This window comes from Saccoglossus kowalevskii, chromosome 16, assembly GCF_978046115.1.
Source record: "Saccoglossus kowalevskii chromosome 16, keSacKowa6.1, whole genome shotgun sequence".
Classification (NCBI taxonomy): domain Eukaryota; kingdom Metazoa; phylum Hemichordata; class Enteropneusta; family Harrimaniidae; genus Saccoglossus; species Saccoglossus kowalevskii.
The window spans coordinates 28797893-28820179 of NC_140656.1; the positions used below are offsets into that span (position 1 = coordinate 28797893).

General features: G+C 35.4%; 1 pseudogene across 1 annotated transcript; it reads right to left on the bottom strand.

The window, feature by feature from the left end:
* Window positions 1-677: 677 nt before the first annotated feature.
* On the bottom strand, window positions 678-22179 carry LOC102808036 (uncharacterized; annotated as a pseudogene). The gene is made up of 17 exons (XR_013418652.2): window positions 22080-22179; window positions 21035-21173; window positions 17723-17983; window positions 16775-16909; window positions 16103-16332; window positions 12882-13038; window positions 9565-9642; window positions 8293-8432; window positions 6969-7037; window positions 6726-6807; window positions 6418-6529; window positions 6046-6199; window positions 5550-5642; window positions 5170-5231; window positions 4586-4761; window positions 4320-4411; window positions 678-997 (listed from the first exon to the last, which is right to left on the bottom strand). The product of XR_013418652.2 is annotated as an uncharacterized LOC102808036 (transcript).
* Window positions 22180-22287: the final 108 nt, after the last annotated feature.

The following is a 22287-nucleotide window of genomic DNA, read 5'->3' on the forward strand; positions in this document are numbered from 1 at the left end:
CACCACTAAAACCCAAACATATATTTTGAGGTCAGAAGTTTGGGAAGAATATCGCATATAAATCTAATTTGAGAATAAGTTACATGTATAAACAAGTTTCTTAAAAATGTTAAAAAAGTTTTAATTGACACAATTCTGTACTCTGTCTGAATTAAACTGAAAAAACAAATAAAATTAAATTTGTGAAAACAATCTAGCTGGAATTATGTACACAATTTCATATAGATTCTTACAAATTATGTTTTTAAATTAAATTATGTTTTAGAAATAAATCTGATTGAAAAAAATAACTGAGCTTGAATTCGGCCCAACATGATAGTCTGAAAAAAGTTGTATTTTAAAACAATTTCAAACTATATCTAAACAACCATCTCACAAGGAGTAACAGAATAGGTGACTTTCTGCTTACTCTGAGATCCTGCATAATGCCTGAACGATGTGGCTTGAACTTTTGCCCCAAATCGAATGATTTGATTTTAAACTTGAATTCCTCTTTTTTCAAGTTCAATGTTGAAATGACTATCTTAATGAGAGGAATGTTGTATTGAGATATCTTATATGTATGGAAATACCTCACAAATACTTTTGCATTTGTCAAATCCCACATGATGTGTTGTTACCACTATAACTCTATGACCTTTGTTTTTATGTTTAAGTTAACGCTTAACACAGAATCCTGCAGTGAATGGAAAATAGTTTGTATTGTTAAATGAAATTGGCTGTCATAGTAACGATTTCAAACTTGACCCAAGCCCCCAACTCTCCATAACACAGTGACCATTGAGAACGATCACATACTTCTAACAGTATATGTGCTGATTTTTCCGAAGACCCAAAAACATAAGGACGGTATATTTGACTACTGCAAAGTACTGGCATACTTCTCTTCATATTTTTGCCAAACATAATCCATGATTTTTTCGTTCAGTTCGGTCCTTTCATTTGCTGGCATCTCGTCCCATTCTTCTGCTCGCAACTTTCTCCCGAACAGCTGCACCTAAAATGTCAAGTCAATCAAATTTATGAAATGAATTTTGTCAGTAAGTCTCAGTGACTGCTGATAACAAAAATGTACCATTGTAACGTTTTTGGAACTACTTTATTACATGTGTCAGAATACATACTTTTGGAATGGTGTTATATGTCACCTGATCACCAGAGTGTATTGATATGTAAAAAGTAATGCTGTTGGTGTACTGTAAAATAACTTTATTTTCGCTTGGAATTAATTTTCGCTATTTTCGCTGAGGTAATGAGTCAGTGAAAATAAAATATAGCGAATATACCTATATTTTCCGATACCATAAAATTCGTAATAGAAGCCGCACTTTTATTAGAAGCCGCACCCTGACTTTGCTACAATGTATCAAGTCAAAATTTACAACAATTGAAACTTGCAAAACCCTGTAATAGAAGCCGCATTGGCTTTTTGAGACTTGTCAATTATTGTGTGCAGTGCTTCCCGTGTCCACATGTGTTCACCGTCCTGGGGCTGCCCCAGTTCCTGTGTATACAAGAAATGAGTGTATGTATTGTGTATGCAATGTCTGTTTTCTTTGGGTGATAGACGCCTGATTGAATAAGTGTGAAATGGACACGCGACAGACACATAGACGACGTAAATAAAGTTTTCAAATTGTTACCATGAGTACAAGTGCTAATTGTGAGAGCTTCATGATTGGTGGAAATGTCAATATAATCCAAGAAATGTTGAAGAAATTTTCATTCTGAGTATAGTTCCCGCACTGCTCAAGTTTTTTTCTGTTCGCTTTTACGCAACATTCTCATAACGCCTGTCTCTACGTTGATCGTATTCCGTATAGATATTTTATTTAATCATGCCTAAACAACGACGTGCTGCATATGACACTGCTTTCAAATTGAAAGTTATGGCTATGTCTATGGAGACGAAAAACAACAGAAAAACGGTCGAACATTTCGGTATCAACAAAAAGCAAGTACGTCAATGGATCCGATCGAAGGAGCAACTGTACATGAGTAAACGCAGTGCTAAGCGATTAGACGGTGGAGGACGTAAAGTGAGAAGTACCACGCTGGACGACAACCTCATGCAGTGGTTTGATGGACATCGGAAAAATGGAAATGCCATCTCTGGTCGACAACTACAGATGCAAGCAAGACGAATCGCCACCGATACCACATTCAAGGCATCTGACAGCTGGCTTCACTCGTTCAAGAAACGTCACACACTTTCAACTCGCGTGCGCACTTCCATTGGTCAAAAATTACCACCCGATTATCAGGAAAAAATCGCCCAGTTTCATCGATTCGTTATCCAATTGCGTCAACAGCATAACTACCCACTCAGCGATGTATATAACATGAGACACCGTTACGGTTCGATATGCCTGGAAACAAAACTCTCGAGCATGAAGGCATCAAGACCGTCCACATCAAGACAACGAATTCAGAAAAAAGAGGTTTCACCGCTGTGTTGACAGTTACCGCTGACGACCAAAAGATCCGCCCTTTGATTATTTTCAAAGGCAAACGGCAACTGGACGACCTCACACGCAGAGAGATAACGATAGAAGTTCAAGAAAAGGGATACATCAATGAATCTCCTAAGTATTTTTTTTTATTTTGTTCGTGCATGAAGCTAAAAAAAGTTGTCTTGGGCCCGGTTCTCCTGATCATGTCCTGATACACTACACTGTACCGTCCGTGTATCATTGCGTGTACATTTGGGTTTGTTCACTGTTTGTAAATGTGATCAATAAGATTCAAGATGACTGCCGCTCTGTGTTTCCACATAAAATATTTTTCTTTTTTTCTCTTATAAATCTGTTTTCCATGGTTCCCAGTCAATATTATGCATGATCGGATCGAGTCACGTCACGTCAAAAGCCATGGCATGCCATTCAAGATGGCTGCCACCTTGTAAACGTTGTGATTACGTTTTTCTTTTGTTTTTCGCATCATTATTTGCTATCTAGTTTAATCATCATTCCACGGAGTTAGCGGAATTCTTTGTTTTTATTTCCATGTTTTGCCTGTAGTTAATTTATTTTTATTCTTCATTTCAGTTTGTTTACCGTGGATTAGAAATACATTTCTGAGACGGAACGATGACTCTCGGCGACTGCTCATATGGGACTCATGTAGCGTAAGAGGAATTGTATTCTCGGAACGTGGAACGCAGTGATTCCGGGAGGATTGACATCACTTCTTCAACCGCTAGATGTGGGCGTAAATAAGCCACTCAAAGACTATATGCACGCCGAGTGGGATGAATGGATGAAGATGGGCGAAGCACTGTTCACACCGGCTGGTAAAAGAAAGGCCCCTGCTAAGAAGACGGTACTTGAGTGGGTCGTCTCGTCTTGGAACAAAGTTCCGCCCCAAACTGTCCTCAATTCATTCAAGAAGACGGGCATATCTAATGCACTTGATGGCAGTGAGGACAACTTGGTGTACGAAGATCTCGAGGCAGACGACGAGGCAATCGGAGAAGAGATCGCCGAGATATTTTATAGCGACAATGAAGACGATGATGAGTTCCTTGGATTTTAGCCAAATCTCTGTGGTTCTCCACATACAAACCAAACGGCCCTTTTCAGGGCCACCACATCCTCCAAAAAGAGTCATACCGCTATCATGTGTGTGTGTGTGTTTGTATGTTATATAGTATTTATTGAATGGTTTGTATTTTGAGTATATATTTATTGAATATCACTGAAAATTGCCCTTGATTTAAACATTTGTAGCTCCATGATTTAAAGTAAAAACTTGATACATTGTTGCAGTTTGGAATTTGCGTGCATCTCATTAGCATATCATTAACTAATTTGCATATTCCGCGTGCAGGCACGCTTGCAGATTTTAGACAATGCTTCAATAGAAGCCGCACCCGGACTTCACCACTTTTCATGGGGAGAGCAGCCATTTTCTTTTCAATAGAAGCCGTGGCTTCTATAACGAACTTTACTGTATTTTACAATCACCTAACCAAAAATCAGTAAATAATAAATTCCATACAAAATATCCACAATTTTTTTCAGTGAAAATTAATCCCAGCTAAAATAAAGTATTTCACAAACATGAAAGCTCTCTGGTTTCTTTGATGTTTTGTGTGTTCCTGAGTCAACACATGACAACCTAAATAGCACTTTTGCCAAGGTCTTCTTAGAGTACAAATGAATTCAGTCTATCCACGATATAAAAGCAAAAACACACAATATGGAAGCAATCAGGAGAATAAAACTAACAATACGATATTTGCTCTATTAGTAGAGCACTTAGTAGTTTTTAATAATCCAGCATACAATAAATGCAATTTTTAATATATGTGAACTAACCTGTGCTTCTTCATAAGCTCTATTGTAATGTTTAAGACTTGTTTTACTTTCACTGTCTAGAGTTTCCTTCTCTCTTCCTTCACTGTGACCCACTGTCAATACAGAATAATTATAATGTGAGCTGTGTGCTTAAACAATCTTTCTGTATCGTTTAATTCATGTGATAGTGATTTGTGGTACCAAATGAATATACATGTTTGGATGTCCATGTGACGTTATGACAATAATTTTAACCATGAATAAAACTGTTCACACAAACAACTTACAATAGTTTACGCTATCCATGATTCTCTCCAGTAAATTTAGAGTGACTGTTTCTGCATGTTTTCTTCGTCCACTTCCTGGTGGTGGTGTCTCTGTTGTGGAACCACCGGCTGTTGTTGGGGCTCCCCACGTTTTTGTATCATGCGTAGCTGCTGATGGTGGTGGGGGACTGCGTTTACTGAAACAGAAAGATTTTCTCTCCAATTTGATTTGTTTGATCTTTGTCATAACTTAACAAACAACAATTGTTCAGCATGTAAAACAGATAAAATGCACACAACCTGCGCAGACCATAAAGATATTTTCACCCTTGACTACATTATTGATGTTTTAGTGGCTTGATGTGATAACCTTAAGAAAGTATATTGCCTAAAACCCTTCCAACATTATATCAATGCCACAACAAATACATCTTTTATACATCATTTGTTCAAGTCAAACAACTTCATTAAATAAATAATCACATTATGTCATTAGTCGTGAAACAACTTGGCATAGACTGCCACTAAGACAAAATGGGGCATAAGGACATTGACAACCCAACATCATACGAATAATTAAGTCTGTTGTTTTACAACCATCTTACCTATCTCTTGATGGAGGATTATAGTGAGTATTTCCATATTCAGGCCAGGGGTCATGTGGTTTCTATAAAAAAAAAAACACAATCAGTAAAGACAATTTGAAAAAATATGTGTAGTTTATTACGAGCCTTTACTATCCGTTTGAATTGAATACACAGTTTATAACATGAACATGGGGTAATTTGTGGTTCAGTAAAGCATGTATTGACCATTGCCAATTATATGAACAATTGCTATGCAGACAACAGTCAGTGTCAAAGATGTCAAGGTTCATAAATGCCCATATTTATATATTCCTTTTTATAATTTATCAATAATTAAGAGCAGTGCAATTACAAACAAACAATTCTTGACAATACCTAGAATTTATGTGGTTTCATACCTCTCTATTTTTACGGAGTTCTTCTATTTCTTTTCTCAGTAAATCAATCTCTTCCTTGGCTTTCCTCTCACTGTCTTGTCTTCTTTTTTTCTCCTGTGGTAATGTAAACAGATATAAGTATATATATATTAATTATTCACAAGGTTTTAATTTTGCTATTTGCATATTTGGTAAAATCCACTAAATTAAATCCACATAAACAGTCATGTAAAATAACTATAGAACTCATTGTTTCCTTGGTAAATTTGTGATTATCACAGTGATTATGCTCAAAATACCAAAATAGTGAATTTAAATACAAGGTACCAGTGAAAATAAATGGTTTTACAGTACAACCCAAGCCTACTAGCACCTACTCAACTACTCAATAATCTTTCAAAATTCACTTATATCTTTTGTCTACTATATCACATGATCCATCACATGATCCATCACATGATCCATCACATGATTCTTCATATGATATATCACATGTCCCATCATATCATGTACTCACAAACTCAAGCTGATCTTCCAAATACATTCTCTCCTCTTCAATTCTTCTCCGATCTTCCTCCATCTGTTTCTGAAATCTTTCCTCCTCCTCAACTCTGTCCATTAACTCTTGTTGTCTCCTTTGTTCATCAGCTTCTCGTTGTTCTTGAACAGTCCTATAAAGTGGAACACACACCAACACATATATGTTACCATAAATCAAGCTGCATAAGAGTGTGAAGCACATAACACAATACATTTATTTCCAGTATAGACGTCCTAACACATATATCCACAAAAACCTTCTAATTATAATCCTGACCATTATTAAATCATGACATTGCTGACGCATAAAAACACATGTTTTGGTGTTTTTACTGATTGGATTCTTTACCTGAGTCTTTGAGCTTCTCTCTCCTCTCTTGCCTGCCTTCTGTCTTGCGCTTTCTCTCTCCGAGGTAATTTCTCACTTGACCAATGGGTCCAAGGACCTGGCAGTCCAAGACCTGACGAAATATAATATTTAGTAGACATATTTTTACAAATTATAATTAATTTCATCTTTTAATTTTGTGATAGACAAATTTTGACAAAGTCAGATAAAATTAAAGATTAAAACAGTGACTGGTGAGAAAATGCAAGAGTAAAAAGTAAATCATAACTTCACAGTAACTAAGTGATGATAACAAATTCCAGACTTACTCTGTGTTGGATCCAGTATTGGCATATCGGTTCTATCTTTATTTAATAAATCATACAAGTCTTTATAGAAATTTCTATTAATCTGTTAATACAATACTCATGATTTATGATTTGATACAATGATTTAAATAGTTAATTTGCCAAAGATATTAAAATGCTTGACAACATGAAACATCGTCTAAACTTTTCACCAAATTCTCATATCTGAATCATATACGAATAACTCTTTTTATTCAGACTTACCTCATACATGTATTGCTCTTTCTTCAGTTTAATGGCATGATCAGCTAGAACAGTCTCTATGCCAACAGGCTGTAGTTAGGGAAGAAAACATATTCAAATTATATACAAGTCACTGCATACAGGTTGCTATAAGTCTACATCTCACAATAACATGTCACCAAGGCCTGCAAGATATGACACAGGTCACCAAGGCCTGCAAGATATGACACAGGTCACCAAGGCCTGCAAGATATGACACAGGTCACCAAGGCCTGCAAGATATGATACAGGTCACCAAGGCCTGCAAGATATGACACAGGTCACCAAGGCCTGCAAGCAATGATACATGTCACCAAGGCCTGCAAGCAATGACACATGTCACCAAGGCCTGCAAGCAATGACACATGTCACCAAGGCCTGCAAGCAATGACACATGTCACCAAGACCTGCAAGTTATGACACATGTCACTAAGACCTGCAAGCTATGACACATGTCACCAAGGCCTGCAAGATATGACACATGTCACCAAGGCCTGCAAGCTATGACACATGTCACCAAGGCCTGCAAGCTATGACACATGTCACCAATGCCTGCAAGCTCTGACTCATCACATGTCACCAAGGTCTGCAAGCTCTGACACATGTCACCACAGCCTGCAAGCTGTGACTCATCACATGTCACTAATGCCTGAAAGCACTGACACATGTCACCAAGGCCTGCAAGCTCTGACACATGTCACCAAGGCCTGCAAGCTCTGACACATGTCACCACAGCCTGCAAGCCCTGACACATGTTACTACAGCCTGCAAGCTCTGACTCATCACATGTCACCAAGGCCTGCAAGCTCTGACACATGTCACCACAGCCTGCAAGCTCTGACTCATCACATGTCACTAATGCCTACAAGCACTGACACAGGTCACCAAGGCCTACAAGCCATGACACATGTCACCACAGCCTGCAAGCTCTGACACATGTCACCACAGCCTGCAAGCTCCGATTCATCACATGTCACTAATGCCTGCAAGCACTGACACAGGTCACCAAGGCCTGCAAGCAATGACACTTGTCATCAAGGCCTGCAAGCAATGACACATGTCACCAAGGCCTGCAAGCACTGACACATATCACCAAGGCCTGCAAGCACTGACACAGGTCACCAAGGCCTGCAAGCACTGACACAGGTCACCAAGGCCTGCAAGCACTGACACAGGTCACCAAGGCCTGCAAGCACTGACACAGGTCACCAAGGCCTGCAAGCACTGACACAGGTCACCAAGGCCTGCAAGCACTGACACAGGTCACCAAGGTCTTTTATAAAATTTTAGTAGTGAGTATACTTACAATATCACAATCTAGGATGTGGTCTCTTAGCAACATTAGAGTAACTACGGTGACAACAGGTACAATGTCATACTCTGGTACATCCAGCCCAATGATGTACTGGTCCCATATAAACATCACAGTATCCAACTGTAAATAACCTGCAAACACAAAAATAAATCAAAGAAAGCATAGAAAGAACTCCCGGGTGCTGAAGGTATTGGAGGCATGAAGTAAGCACATTAGCTTCTATTAGAGCAAATACACCATTTAAATTGACTAATCATTAGGCAAATTAGGTAATCAATATGCACAGATTTTCCCCAAAACTAATCAGGTTCATAGTCCTAGCGTGTCTATATGTACCAAGTTTTACTGAAAAGTAATGATTAGTACTTAAAATATCATCAAAAATGTAATAATTATGCAAATTAGGTAATTAATATGCATGCATTTAAATTAAAACCTAATCAAATCTGAGCATTAGCCAAGAGCATCTATGTACGAGCATATAAAGTTTAATCAAAAACCAACATATGGTTCATGAGATATAAGTGGAACAGGCAGGCAAACACATGCATACAGACACACTAACTACAAAAACTTCCAATCTGTGCATTGCACACGGGAGTCAAACAGTGAGTGACTGGGTGAGCATGCAAATGAGCAAACAAATGAATGAATGAACGACAAAGAGACTGGAATAAAAGCAGTCATGCTGGGATACAAACTGGAATATAGAGCAGTCACAACATCATACTGGAATGTAGAGTAAGGCCAGACTTTTTTTATTCCTTGTTTCTCGAGTCTTTAAAAGGCAATTTTTTTTAGGAGGGCGAAAAAAAAATTAATTCTTTTTTTCCATTAGATTTGTGTGATTCTCAAAGAATTGTAAGTGAGATCGTTGATCGGAGAGAAGAAATGAAATAAAATTTTATTCCATGTATAACCTTGTTTTTCATCTACGCAAGACTTTGGTACTTTGATCATGATATTCTCACAAAAATGCAACTTGGATTTGTTATGCGGCGGGTGGTAAAAAATGAAGATAAAAACAATATTTTTTTTTGCGCTTACAAGTCACCGAGCGCGAGAAATTACGCTGAAATAAAATTTTATTTTTATTTCATTTTCGGCTCCTGTTCATTCGGCGGGTTCACAAAAACAAGGGATAATAAAAGTCTGGCCTAACCATAGCAGAATACAAACTGGGATCAAACCAGCCACAGTGGGATATGGACTTGGAATCAAGTTTACTGAACACAACAACAGTTGCGAGGTTTACAGACTTACCAACAAACAGGCATCGTACCATTGGTCTAATCAAGGATTTCAAGCCTTCTATTAAGGTGTCGTGAGTTCCTTCATCAGCTAAAAATATAAAATAATTAATTTAAATGAATTAGTCTGTCGCTGAATACATAAAACAGCACACTTAAGGTAGCGAGACTATTATTTGTGTTGAAAATTACGATTTTCACATTTATTTATTAATTGATGAAATGCACTATAAACTTTCATATGATAAAGTCAACATAACATAGAATGTCATGTAAGTTGGTTAAAATGTATATTTTCTGAAGGGAAGCAAGGCAGCCTCAGGAGTGTTTTCCAAAATCAACAACACAGGTTTAATCTGTGTGCCTATAAGTTTCAAAGATAAACTCAAGACAAAGCAATGTTAGGATGTGTTATCAGTAGCTATCTGACACACAATGAGTGTTTCCAAACATTCCAGTGGTTTGTCTCCGCCCCTGTTTGTTTCACAGATTAGTCATTTGCATATGAATGTGTCAGACACAAGGTCACACAGCCACTGAAAAAAATCATTGATTTTGGTGTTTTCATATGCCGAATTTATCCAATTATAGCTATCCCATTCCTTTATTTTTTTGGTTTTTAATAGCCTTACACACTTGGATGCCCCTACACATGGTAAAACAGACCTTGATGGGAAAACAAATTGATTGTGCCGATAAACAAGCTTGAAAATATTTGCTGTTACTTCATTGACGTTTTCTAGGAGTTTATGTTTTTCAAAATACAAGGTCTTTAACAAAAAATAACGTATACTTATTGTCGTCGGATTAACACCAAATTTTCACAGCTTTAAGGTGACAATGAGAGGAACTTGAATGTGTCCCAACAAACTATTTCATCGATTATTTACCAACGAGTTGTGGTTTGAGTTGGGGCAATGTGACTAAAACAGTAATTGAAATTCAGCACACTATTTTTTAAAACGCGTTGCTTGAATAAAACTGACCAGACACATTCAATTTACCAGACTATTGAACAACTAGGAAAAGTGAAAAAAATACTTCTTATCGCCAGCGTAAATGCGTAATTATTTTTTTTACAGAAAAAGTAATTTTTCACCTTTGATTGAGTAACGCGTCGTAGAATGCAGATACGGGCATGCAAAATACACTTGTGAAAAGCTTGAAATCTGACGATTCTAAAAATATATACTTTCCCGGGTCTATTTGTAGTCATTTAGTCACAATTAGAAGATGAAAACAAGTATGCAAATAATAGTCTCGCTACCTTAATGAAATTTACAAATGTCTAGGGATGAAGAAAGACCACAACAACAAATAAATCTAGTGATTATCACCAACATATTTCTAATTTAAATACTGAAACATACATTTATATAGTTCAAGCAACAACACACTTTATATCAAGAACATCTACTAAATATCATTCCAGCAATTTTTTTTACAATATATATGAATGGAAAAAGACAAGGGTAGAAGAGGAAAACATTTCTGAAATGATAAAACTACAAGAGATGAATCAATGACATGACATGCATTCTACAGTACTTAAACTGATGTCATTTTGGGACACGGATGCATGAGATAACACCAATTAGGCTGTACGTGTTTACAGTAATAGAGATAGTGGGGGTGGGGGTAGAAAGTAAAACTATTGTTATGAATGCTTGGATTATTATTGTGGGCTTCAGTAAGGCGAAAATATTTTTCTAAAAATATTACAAACACCTAAAAACAAGCGACCTGATGGTCAAAATAGCTCTGTCGTCCGTCCTACAAGAACATTGTTGTAGCCAAATTGAGCAACGCACATTCATACGACAAAACGCAGTTAACCTACAAACAAGTTTGGTTCTGGCTGTTGAGAACATGTCAACTTAACTTCATCAAACAAATTGTTTACAAAAATAATGTACACATCAAATATCAAATATCAATCGGGTTGGTGGTGTTACTGTAAATGAATTAATTATTCACTGAGTTTTAATTTTGCCAATAAGTGAAATTCCAAATAAACATGTAAAAATACAATACACTGATTGCAAGTTCATGAATTTGAAACCCAGTGAATATGCTTAGAATATTGAAAAAGATGAATTACTAATTTAACATCACTACCACCAGATGGCACTGTACACCATGGAAGATGAGGACACTCCTAAACAATCTTAAATACCTTGGAGAGCTGATGTAATATTTCAATACTTTAGACTGGGGGGGCAGAACTCAGAGACTTGCCTGGTATTCATATTTGAAAATTTTGTTTTAAAAAACCCTTTAAAATCATTTATGCATTCCAAAATTGTAACCTCTTTTTAGTGACTGATTTGTTTAAAAAGATATCTCTTGCAGTGAAAACGCAAATTCCACATATAGACAAATTGTGAATTTTACCCCCAAAAAACCTTAATTGTATAATTATCATATCATATCATACTTCTACGTTAACAAAAGAAAACCTTTTCACATGGTTTTGTTCTCAGACATGGGTACCCCAGCATATTTTTTTATTATTGTATTGCACTACATTCCTCTCTCCTTGCAGTGCTTAAAAACATAAACAGCGTGGTCGTCTAAATAAAGTTAATGTAAACATAAGTCAGACTGAGTTGAAATCATATGTGGATATGGTATTTAACGTTTAATGAGACAAACACTGGTACATGCACATCCATAGTCCGGTTTAGACTTACCACCCAGACTCTGTCTTAGTGCAGCGGTAGCTATATGTGTAGGCAAATGTTATAATACATCATTAACAAAAAACTCTGCTAGAAATTTGCATAAACTTAGTATACACAACACCTCCAAACAAAATAGTCCAAATAAATATTTAAAATTGTTTTAGTTCCAAGTACGTCAACATTCCTCTTATAATTACCAAAATAGTCAAATTGTTTTATTACTAAAATGGTCTATTTACTATATATTTTAATATAGTCTGAGTATGTCATCAAATTGGCCATTTTGTTTCATTCCAGTTCATAGCTACTAAAATAGTGACAATAACTGTTTGGTATATATTTAGTCTGAGTACGTCATCAAATCCATCATTTTGTTTCATTTCGGCAAGTTATTAGAACTAAAACAGTCCCAATATCTATGACATCACAAACTGACAGGTGAATGTTTGATATAATGATAATTGTAGCTGCTGTCTGTGTACATCATGAACAAACTTGAAACAAGTAAATGAGTAGCTGATGTACGTAAATGAATAGAATATTGCATACATCAGAAACAGTTCTCATCTATATCCCACATCTTCAAATGCAACACAATTCATTTAAACATCTAGAATGGAACAAACATGACAACATGATGGTCAACTCCGTTATTTTGTATTATCAAAATATAGAAGGACAATACATATCTTACCTTCTGTTGGTGAAAATAAAGTTTTTAAATGTTTGGAAAGTTCTTCATCATTAGTTTCTAGTAGCTTAGCAACAGAATCTGTGAAGTTCTGCATTCCTTCCTTGTAATCCTAATGAAATAAAAACAACATCTTTGTTTTATTTTGTTTGTTCATTCATTTATTGATTAAGCAATGCAGTAAGTATACGGTTATAAAACAAGAGAAGTGGCAAAACCTATATTAGACAGATTATCAAAGAAGACAGTGTTCACTGCTTATCATTAATCAATGTTACTATGATTTTTTCATGAAGAATGGAATGACACACAAAAACTTCATACTCTTTATCTTAGGATGCCATTCCCACTTAAACTGGGAATGCCGCAATTTTACTCGTAGTACTTTCTTCTACACAGGTGAAAGGGCAGATGACCATGGGAATCTCTCTGATGATGAGGTATACTAACTATTAACCTATACCGGTATATACAAATGTGTGATACCGGTAGTAGTCATTTAAATCCCAGACCATTTGACAAAATAAACTAAAATCAAAGAAAGCTTAGAAAGAACTCCCATGTGCTGAGAGTATTGGAGACACATTAAATATAATTTGAAATTACTTAGCTGAAAACTAATTATGCAAATCAGAAAATTAACATGAACAGATTTGATTGTAAAACTAATGAGGTCTGCGCAATGTAACAAAAACTCTATGTACCAAGTTTAATTGAAATGTGATTAGAACCAAAAAATTATGAATTATTATGCTAATTAGGGAAATAATATGAACAGAGTTTTACCCCAGATACCCGTGGAAAAGCTGAAAATTAACTAATTATGCAAATTAGGTTATTAATATACACAAATATTTATCCGAAACAATCAATCTCTGCATAGTCCTTGAGTATGTAAGTACCAAGTTTCATTGAAATGTAATGCTCACTGCTTATATCAAAAGCTGAAAATTAATTAAGTATGCAAATTAGGTAATTATATGTACTGATATTACCATAAAAACTATCAGGTCTGTGCAGTGTCATATGACATCTATGTACCAAGTTTCATTGAAATGTGATGATTAGTACTTGAGATATCAGTGGAAAAACCGAAAATTGACTAATCATTATGCAAATTAGGTAATTAGTATCCACGGATTATTACCAAAAACTAATCAAAACCTAGCATTAGTTCAGATCATCTATGTACCAAGTTTCATCAAAATCCAATGAGTGGTTGTTTAGATATCAGTGGAACAGTCATGGAACCACTAAAAATTAGCTAATTATCATGCAAATTAGTTAATTAATATGCACAGATTTTTACCAAAAACTAATCAAATCTGCGCATATGTTCAGAGCATCTATGTACCAAGTTTCATCAAAATCCAATGAGTGGTTCTTTAGATATCAGTGGAACAGTCATAGAACAGCTAAAAATTAGCTAATTATCATGCAAATTAGGTAATTAACGAGCATGGATTTTTACCAAAACCTAATCAAATCTGCGCATTGGCCCAGAGCATCTATGCACCAAGTTTCATCAAAAACCGATGTATGGTTCTTGAGAAAAGCTGAAAATTACTTATGCAAATTAGGTAATTAATATGCACAATTATTTACCCTGAAACTAATCAGGTCTCTGCATAGTCCTAAAGGATCTATGTACCAAGTTTCATTGAAATGCGATGATTAGTACTTCAGATACCCGTGGAAAAGCTGAAAATTAACTAATTATGCAAATTAGGTTATTAATATACACAAATATTTATCCGAAACAATCAATCTCTGCATAGTCCTTGAGTATGTAAGTACCAAGTTTCATTGAAATGTAATGCTCACTACTTATATCAAAAGCTGAAAATTAATTAATTATGCAAATTAGGTAATTATATGTACTGATATTACCATAAAAACTATCAGGTCTGTGCAGTGTCATATGACATCTATGTACCAAGTTTCATTGAAATGTGATGATTAGTACTTGAGATATCAGTGGAAAAACCGAAAATTGACTAATCATTATGCAAATTAGGTAATTAGTATCCACGGATTATTACCAAAAACTAATCAAAACCTAGCATTAGTTCAGATCATCTATGTACCAAGTTTCATCAAAATCCAATGAGTGGTTGTTTAGATATCAGTCGAACAGTCATGGAACCACTAAAAATTAGCTAATTATCATGCAAATTAGTTAATTAATATGCACAGATTTTTACCAAAAACTAATCAAATCTGCGCATATGTTCAGAGCATCTATGTACCAAGTTTCATCAAAATCCAATGAGTGGTTCTTTAGATATCAGTGGAACAGTCATAGAACAGCTAAAAATTAGCTAATTATCATGCAAATTAGGTAATTAACGAGCATGGATTTTTACCAAAACCTAATCAAATCTGCGCATTGGCCCAGAGCATCTATGCACCAAGTTTCATCAAAAACTGATGTATGGTTCTTGAGATAGCAGTGGAACAGTCAGACACACATACACACATACACATGTACACACATACACACACACACACACACAGACACATACACACATACAGACACACTAACCGCAAAGACTCCCATTTTGTGCTTCGCACATGGGAGTCAACAAATGCATTTTCACAAACTACTAATACAATATAAGTGTCAGCAGGTTCAGTGGATGAATGGAGGATTTCAGCTCTTGTTCAGAATCTACTGGGGGTAACACATTTTGCACTTGATTTGTTTGGAGTACACAGTTTAAACATTACAACTGAGGGTACAATTTGTCATTGAGACATTTGCAATCAATCAAACAAGCAAAAATAAAAATAAATTTCAATTTATAATGAAAATAACAGACAAAACCTCAATAAAGCACTTTGCACAATTTATCTTCATGGCATTCCAACAACGCACAAAAAACATGTGATTTGAACTTATTATATTTGATTTACTCTTTAAAATTCTTTTTACTAACTTGTTATATTTTATTTTTCTGTATTGATTGATATTCCTATTGCTATATACTGAAAGAAATGTATATTTCTAAAGATGCAATAAACAATTATTATTATTATTTGCAGTTTTTGAATTGTTGTCATAAACACTGTTAGTTGAAACTTTCAGCCAAGAGGGCGGTTTGTACCAAAATCAATAATAAGATTTTAAGTTGATATCATTAAGAGACAAAATTTCATGAGTGGAAAAAACTTACCTCAGTCCATGACTCTTTCATATACCCTGGTCTCATTTTCATAAATGTGATATATTCTTCGATTAATAGAGCAATACTATTTCTGTGAGAGAGTTGATCTGGATGTACAGTCGCCAGTGACGTCACTAAGAACGGTACAACTAACATGTAATCTGTATCATGTAAACTAGTCTGGACTCTCTTTCTGGCGTGGTGATAAGATAAGGTACATTTCATTGCGTTCAATATACCTAGGTTAAATAACAATATAAGTTACATTCATTAAAAATCTGATAATTTAGTGTGGAATGTAAACTGATTATCGCATTTGATCTTATAGAAGTGCATATACACAAAAAAATTACAGACGAGATGATTGAAATGTAACTTTTAGACAGACACACGCCTGTCATTTGCATAAGTGCATGTACTAATACTGGTAATAAAATAAATATGGTACATACTGTCAATTTTATTTGTTAAGTTTTGTGAATTTTACAAAGAAATTAAAAATTGTTTTCGCTTCACTTACTTATATTTTGTTCCATTTAAAAAAAAAATCAGAAGAGGGCAATTAGAGAGATTATGTGAATTTTTAATTCAAGCCTGACTGTTCCAGAAGTGGTCTACCAATAAAAATATGTAGGTTTACCCATTCTACATGACAGAACCCAGAAATTGAACATCACTTACTAACAGATCCGGAAAGTTCATGGAATGTTGTTTCATTCTCGAGTAGATCTTCTGATTTCTGTACAATCTCTAAGTCCAATATAGACATTACATTGTTTGGATCAGTCTGCAATATTTCGACATACTGTTTTCTTACTGTTAAGAATTCAAACAAATATGTTGACTTTAACTCTGAGGTTCCTGCAATAATATCACAGAGAATACAGAATACAAGGACAGAACACAGTCAATGCATATTAATGGCTGATGTGACTGTGTACTGCTTGAGTAAGCCTGCTAAAAATTTAAGTACCTAGGTAGTACATGTATTACAGCATATTGGTAACGAAATGTCTGTGATGCACTAAATTCCAATTATTGAATTTTATTATGGGTAACATTGAATGTGTTTCAAATTATTTACACCACATTTGAACACTTTTTTTGTTTACATAGGAAGGAGCAACAATATTTATTTATTTATTTGTTTGTTTGTTTGTTTATTTATTTATTTATTTACTCACTCCCCAAAGATAGTGGCAATGAAGAATACAGGATTAATACACTAATAAGGAAGTAATAAAAAATAAACTAATCTACAAAAACAGAATATTAATGGAAACAAAAATAATAAAACAACTCCTTCTAGAAGAAAGATGTATATTAATCCAAAATGTGTTGTCTAATTTCAAAGCACTTGTTGATATACTGTACAGCAGATAGTGAAAGTAAACGCACGAACACGCATAGTTGAATCTTGTACAACATTTCACGCTGACATCTCTAACTCAATTGTGGTATGCCAACAAACAGGAAACGGATTACCCCGGTAATTATAATATGGATATCACAAGAATACCGCATACTGTAGTCAGGACAAAAGAAGTACCACGATCAACCAACACATATATATTACAGTGAAGTATACTTACACCAAGGTACAATTTGAAAAGCTCTAAAATCACTTACAATGTGGATTATGTAGGAACAGTTTCCATGTGATCTGTCTGAGTCTATCAGGTAATGACTGGTTAAGACAAAGGTGCAATTTACTCTTCATATCAGGCCATTTTTTTAACACTGCCACCACACTATCTCTGGCATGACTAATGATCAGATCAGATTTGGTAATAACAGGGAAGTCCTCGAGAAGTTCCTTAGCTACTTGATTGTTAAGATGTTGGTCCAAGCTGTGTGAAACATTGGTCTGAACATTGCGAAAAGCTTTGCCTGCAATAAAAGAAGATACAAGCGTAATACATTCAAACCTGTGTAGAGTGTGACCAGCCAAGTTACTTTTTGGACAGGTGGTCTTTATATGGAGGTGAATTAACGGTATATTACTAATGAATTAAAATATGAGAAGTAATTTGTCAATAAATATTCAATATGGCGAAATAAATAAAAATATGCTTGTTTGGTTTGATTATATAGAAAATGCAATCATGGAGACTTAGGCCAAACACCATAATTGCCTTCCATTATTTTGGTCTTTATACACCTGTGCATTTGAGCAAACCAGTGCCAGAAGGGTGGTCACAATTTTAACAATTAATGCGGTTAAAGGGGAACTAAATAGAGCCTATTTTGGTGTTTGTATTTATCAAGTTATGTATATTGATTATAAATTTGAAAAAAAAAATTAAAAAAAATGATTATCTTCAGAGTTATGATGATTTAAATATGAGAAACCATAAACCTGCGAAGGACTTCCGTTTGCGCCATCTTGCCATAAAAAAACGCCCTCATGAGGTATAAACAGGTAAGGTAACAAAGCATGATGACGAAATAGTATCTGATTAAATATAAGCAACTTAGGAAGCCACAGGGGAGCCATAGCTGGCTGGACTGGTGAATTGACTTCTAGTCTAGGTTGTTTCGACTTTTACGTTAATGTTATTTACAAGCATATCAACATACAAACATTATGGATGTGCGATTGATCGAGACAGGCATTTTGTTTTGTTTTTTGTCTAACTGTCTAATAAATGCTGTTTCCAGTACTGCACTGTGCGGCGTGCAAATTATTTAAAGTATGGATGCTGGAGTATGCAATCTTGAGTTCATAGGGTGGTGGTGGAAACATTTTCGTCCATGTATTCACGGGGCTGCACTGGCAAATCATGGGACAAGTGTCACAGGAACACCAAGCAGATTGTTCACAGACTTCCGTGTAATTTGAAATAAAACTTTCATCCGAACAAGGGGCATCGTCAACGATATACTCTCATCACTCACACTGGACTGAATTGAATCTTCACAGTATACGGTAATACCGTACTTCCCTGATCATAAGCCCAGAGGCATGAACACATAAGGGAAAAGTAAGGGATGAGCTTATACTCGAGGACCAACTCAGAAAAAATGATTTTGTTTTGGGGTTAAACACTGTAACCATCTTGCAAATAACGAAAAATTATCCAAAAAAAATATTCGTTCACCACGCCGGGCTCGGGAAAATAATACTTATTTTTGAAAAAAAATGCGTCATTGATTTGAACGATACTTACAATGAAGAAACAAACATGTTCATAAAAAACACACACATTTTTTTACAATACGATTTACATACCGTCTGAATTTACGGTGAAATAATGGGTAGGGTCTGTGAGGAAACAGTGGACGAAGGCATTTATCATTATCTTCGTTTTGGTATGTTTTCGATCGTACGCAAACTCGACGCAAAACAATTTTCCACCATGAGATTTTTCAGCACGATTTGACCTGGAACAACTTCCTTTGACATAACAGGTCATGTCTTTCATTAACCAATCAAAATGATGTGTCGTAATGATGAAATTTTCCGATTATTGACGATGATTTTTTAGCGCAATGCGGAAATGAATTACCGCAATGTTAAAATGCGATCTGTAGCACTGATTGCAACGAAAAAACGATGATTTTTTCCCTAAAAACTGGCGATTCGCAATTTCCGAAATATAAACGACGGTTAATAGTAACCGTGGGTAAACTGAGTGTGGAGGAAGAATTTAAACACCTTTCTCGGTCGCCAACATGTCTCATCGTTCAAACCCTAGGCCTTTCATGATAGTCTCAAAGTAAACCATGCCCAATAACCGGGTACACGCCTTGACGATCACATTTTTGGCTTTTCGAAGGCTACTACTCAAAGAAATATGGATTACTCCAGAATTGCAACATCGATGTTCATCCTGAGTAAATGACAGAATAGAAACGATGCGAATCACGTTGTGTACGTTCGCCATGCACTCTGAACTTGAAATTAATGCGAGTTTTCTCATAAAACTAAAAGCATGAACCAAACTAACATGCCAATCATGAATATTATGAAATGAAACACACCTTTTACACGCATATTTTAAAGAATATCGTCGACGCCCAGTAAAAACACTCTGGGCTTATAATCGTGAATGCCCTCAACTCGATAAATACCAAGTAAAAACATAGGGATGGGCTTCATACTCGGGAGGGGCTTACGATCGGGGAAGTACGGTACTTTAACGCAATTGGGCTTTCACTCTGAGAATACTGTGGTTCAAACGCATAAGGCTCTAACCCAAGTTTTAAAAAGCACATTGTGCATATAAAAGTTGAGTTTATACCACAGTCCCTTGAGGGACTGTGTTTATACTAATAGTACACAATGCTAGGCAGCATGAACGGCTATGTACAATGGCGTATACGAATGCGATCAGATACTAAAACGTCATAGCTTTGAAAAGTACCCGGATGTTAAATATGTTCGTTCGTTAATTATTCCCCTCCATAAATGGCCTCCATGGCAAGCACTTCAAATGCCTATCCAAGCTACAGTTATAATTAAAACAAAATTAAACCACTGCAATATTATTTCGAATACAGTTTAGAATATACACAACTATAAATTAAGGCCGCATTTAGGTTCGCTTTAATTCTTTGGCCATTTTTCCAAAAGTGTTTTTTGGAAAGATGTTTATATGAGTGGCAAATTTCTGTTGAATGATTTGGAATCTGGCATTCTAGTCTATTCATATGCAAAAGCAGGCAAATGTGCATTCGTTGTAGTATTTAATACTATGTTAGCGACGAAAATTACGACCCACAAGTTCAGCTAACAAACCAAAATTTGTTTTTCAAAATAAAATCAATCACCCTTTAATAAAGAATGCCTGTTATCTTACACAAGATAAGTTTTTCTAGTTTTTCATACTCCACTATTCATTGTTTTTACATGCAAATTGAACAGAAACACAAACAGGTTTGAACCTTTTCAAGTCAGTTGAATAAAGTATATGTTTGAAGATAAAAAGCAATTCCTACCATGTTGAATTGCTTTTGCTGCCCTTTGCATAAATAATGTCTTCTCAGCTTCTGAGAGGTCAGTAAAGTAAGTAATTTTACTTTCTGTTAGTTGCTGCTGTATGGCATCAAACAACTCTCTTGTCAAAGACCCCCATTCCTGAAAAAAAATACATAAGGTCTTTCTCATGATACAACATATCAAACAAGATGCTAAAATAGAATCATCGACAAATATTAATATGTGACATCTTTAAAGACCCTTCACGCTGCATTTAAGCAATGCATTATGGGAGAGAACTTTCCACTATATATACCAGGTAATGCTAAAAATAAAAAGGTATTGCATGAGTGGTATTTTGAAGAGCTACGAAGTAAAATTGGGCGATATTACAGGGTTGTCAAATAATACCCATCAACCTTTTAATCATCAATTTATATGGTTTCACAATCTATATGTTCTGTGGGATAAATACAGACGATTTCAAAGGAATTTTTGTTATTTCCTTTGGAATCAGATGCCTTGCTAAATGTGTGCACTGCAGGTGTACAGTGTATGCTGTATACACAAGTACACACGATTGGCCAGAGTTTCAAAAAAAAAAGAAATATTATATGTGGCTAGCGAATCATTCAATTGATTCTATGTTATTTTATTATCACTTGTGCGCCAGCTGACTGTGGATCACATGAAACTGCATGCAAAAATAATAATATCGGTAATAATAAAAAATAAAATTTAAAAATTCTCGGGGTGAAGTAAAATAATTGGGGAAAAATTGACATCAAGAATATTACCTACAACAATTTGTTCTATTTTCTTAATACTTCAGCCCACCCACAGTTTTTAAATGGAAACCCCTGTGCACCCCAGTGTTTGAATTAGAACCCCTGTCCACCCCCAGCTTTTAAATGGGAACCACTTAGCGATCCAAGAATACAGATGTAAACAAAACTTGTTTTCATGATTGCATGATTTTAGGAAAGAATTTCACACATAAAACAATTTCCTAGATACGTCGGATAGCAGGGGACACTTTTACGACAAGGGATTATTTATACATACCGGGGACTCTGTGATTTGGCTTTTACAATCAAGTAACCACTTCGGCAAACCAGGAGCAGCAGCCATAATTGTTGCCCGGAATGTTGCACATGCGCACAACTGTTAATGTGCAAAAGTAATTTATAAGAAGCAAAATGATTGGCTGTGATCAAAAGTATTATAAGTCTGGACCAATTAGGATAAGCTTTACATAAAATTAAAAGCTGTG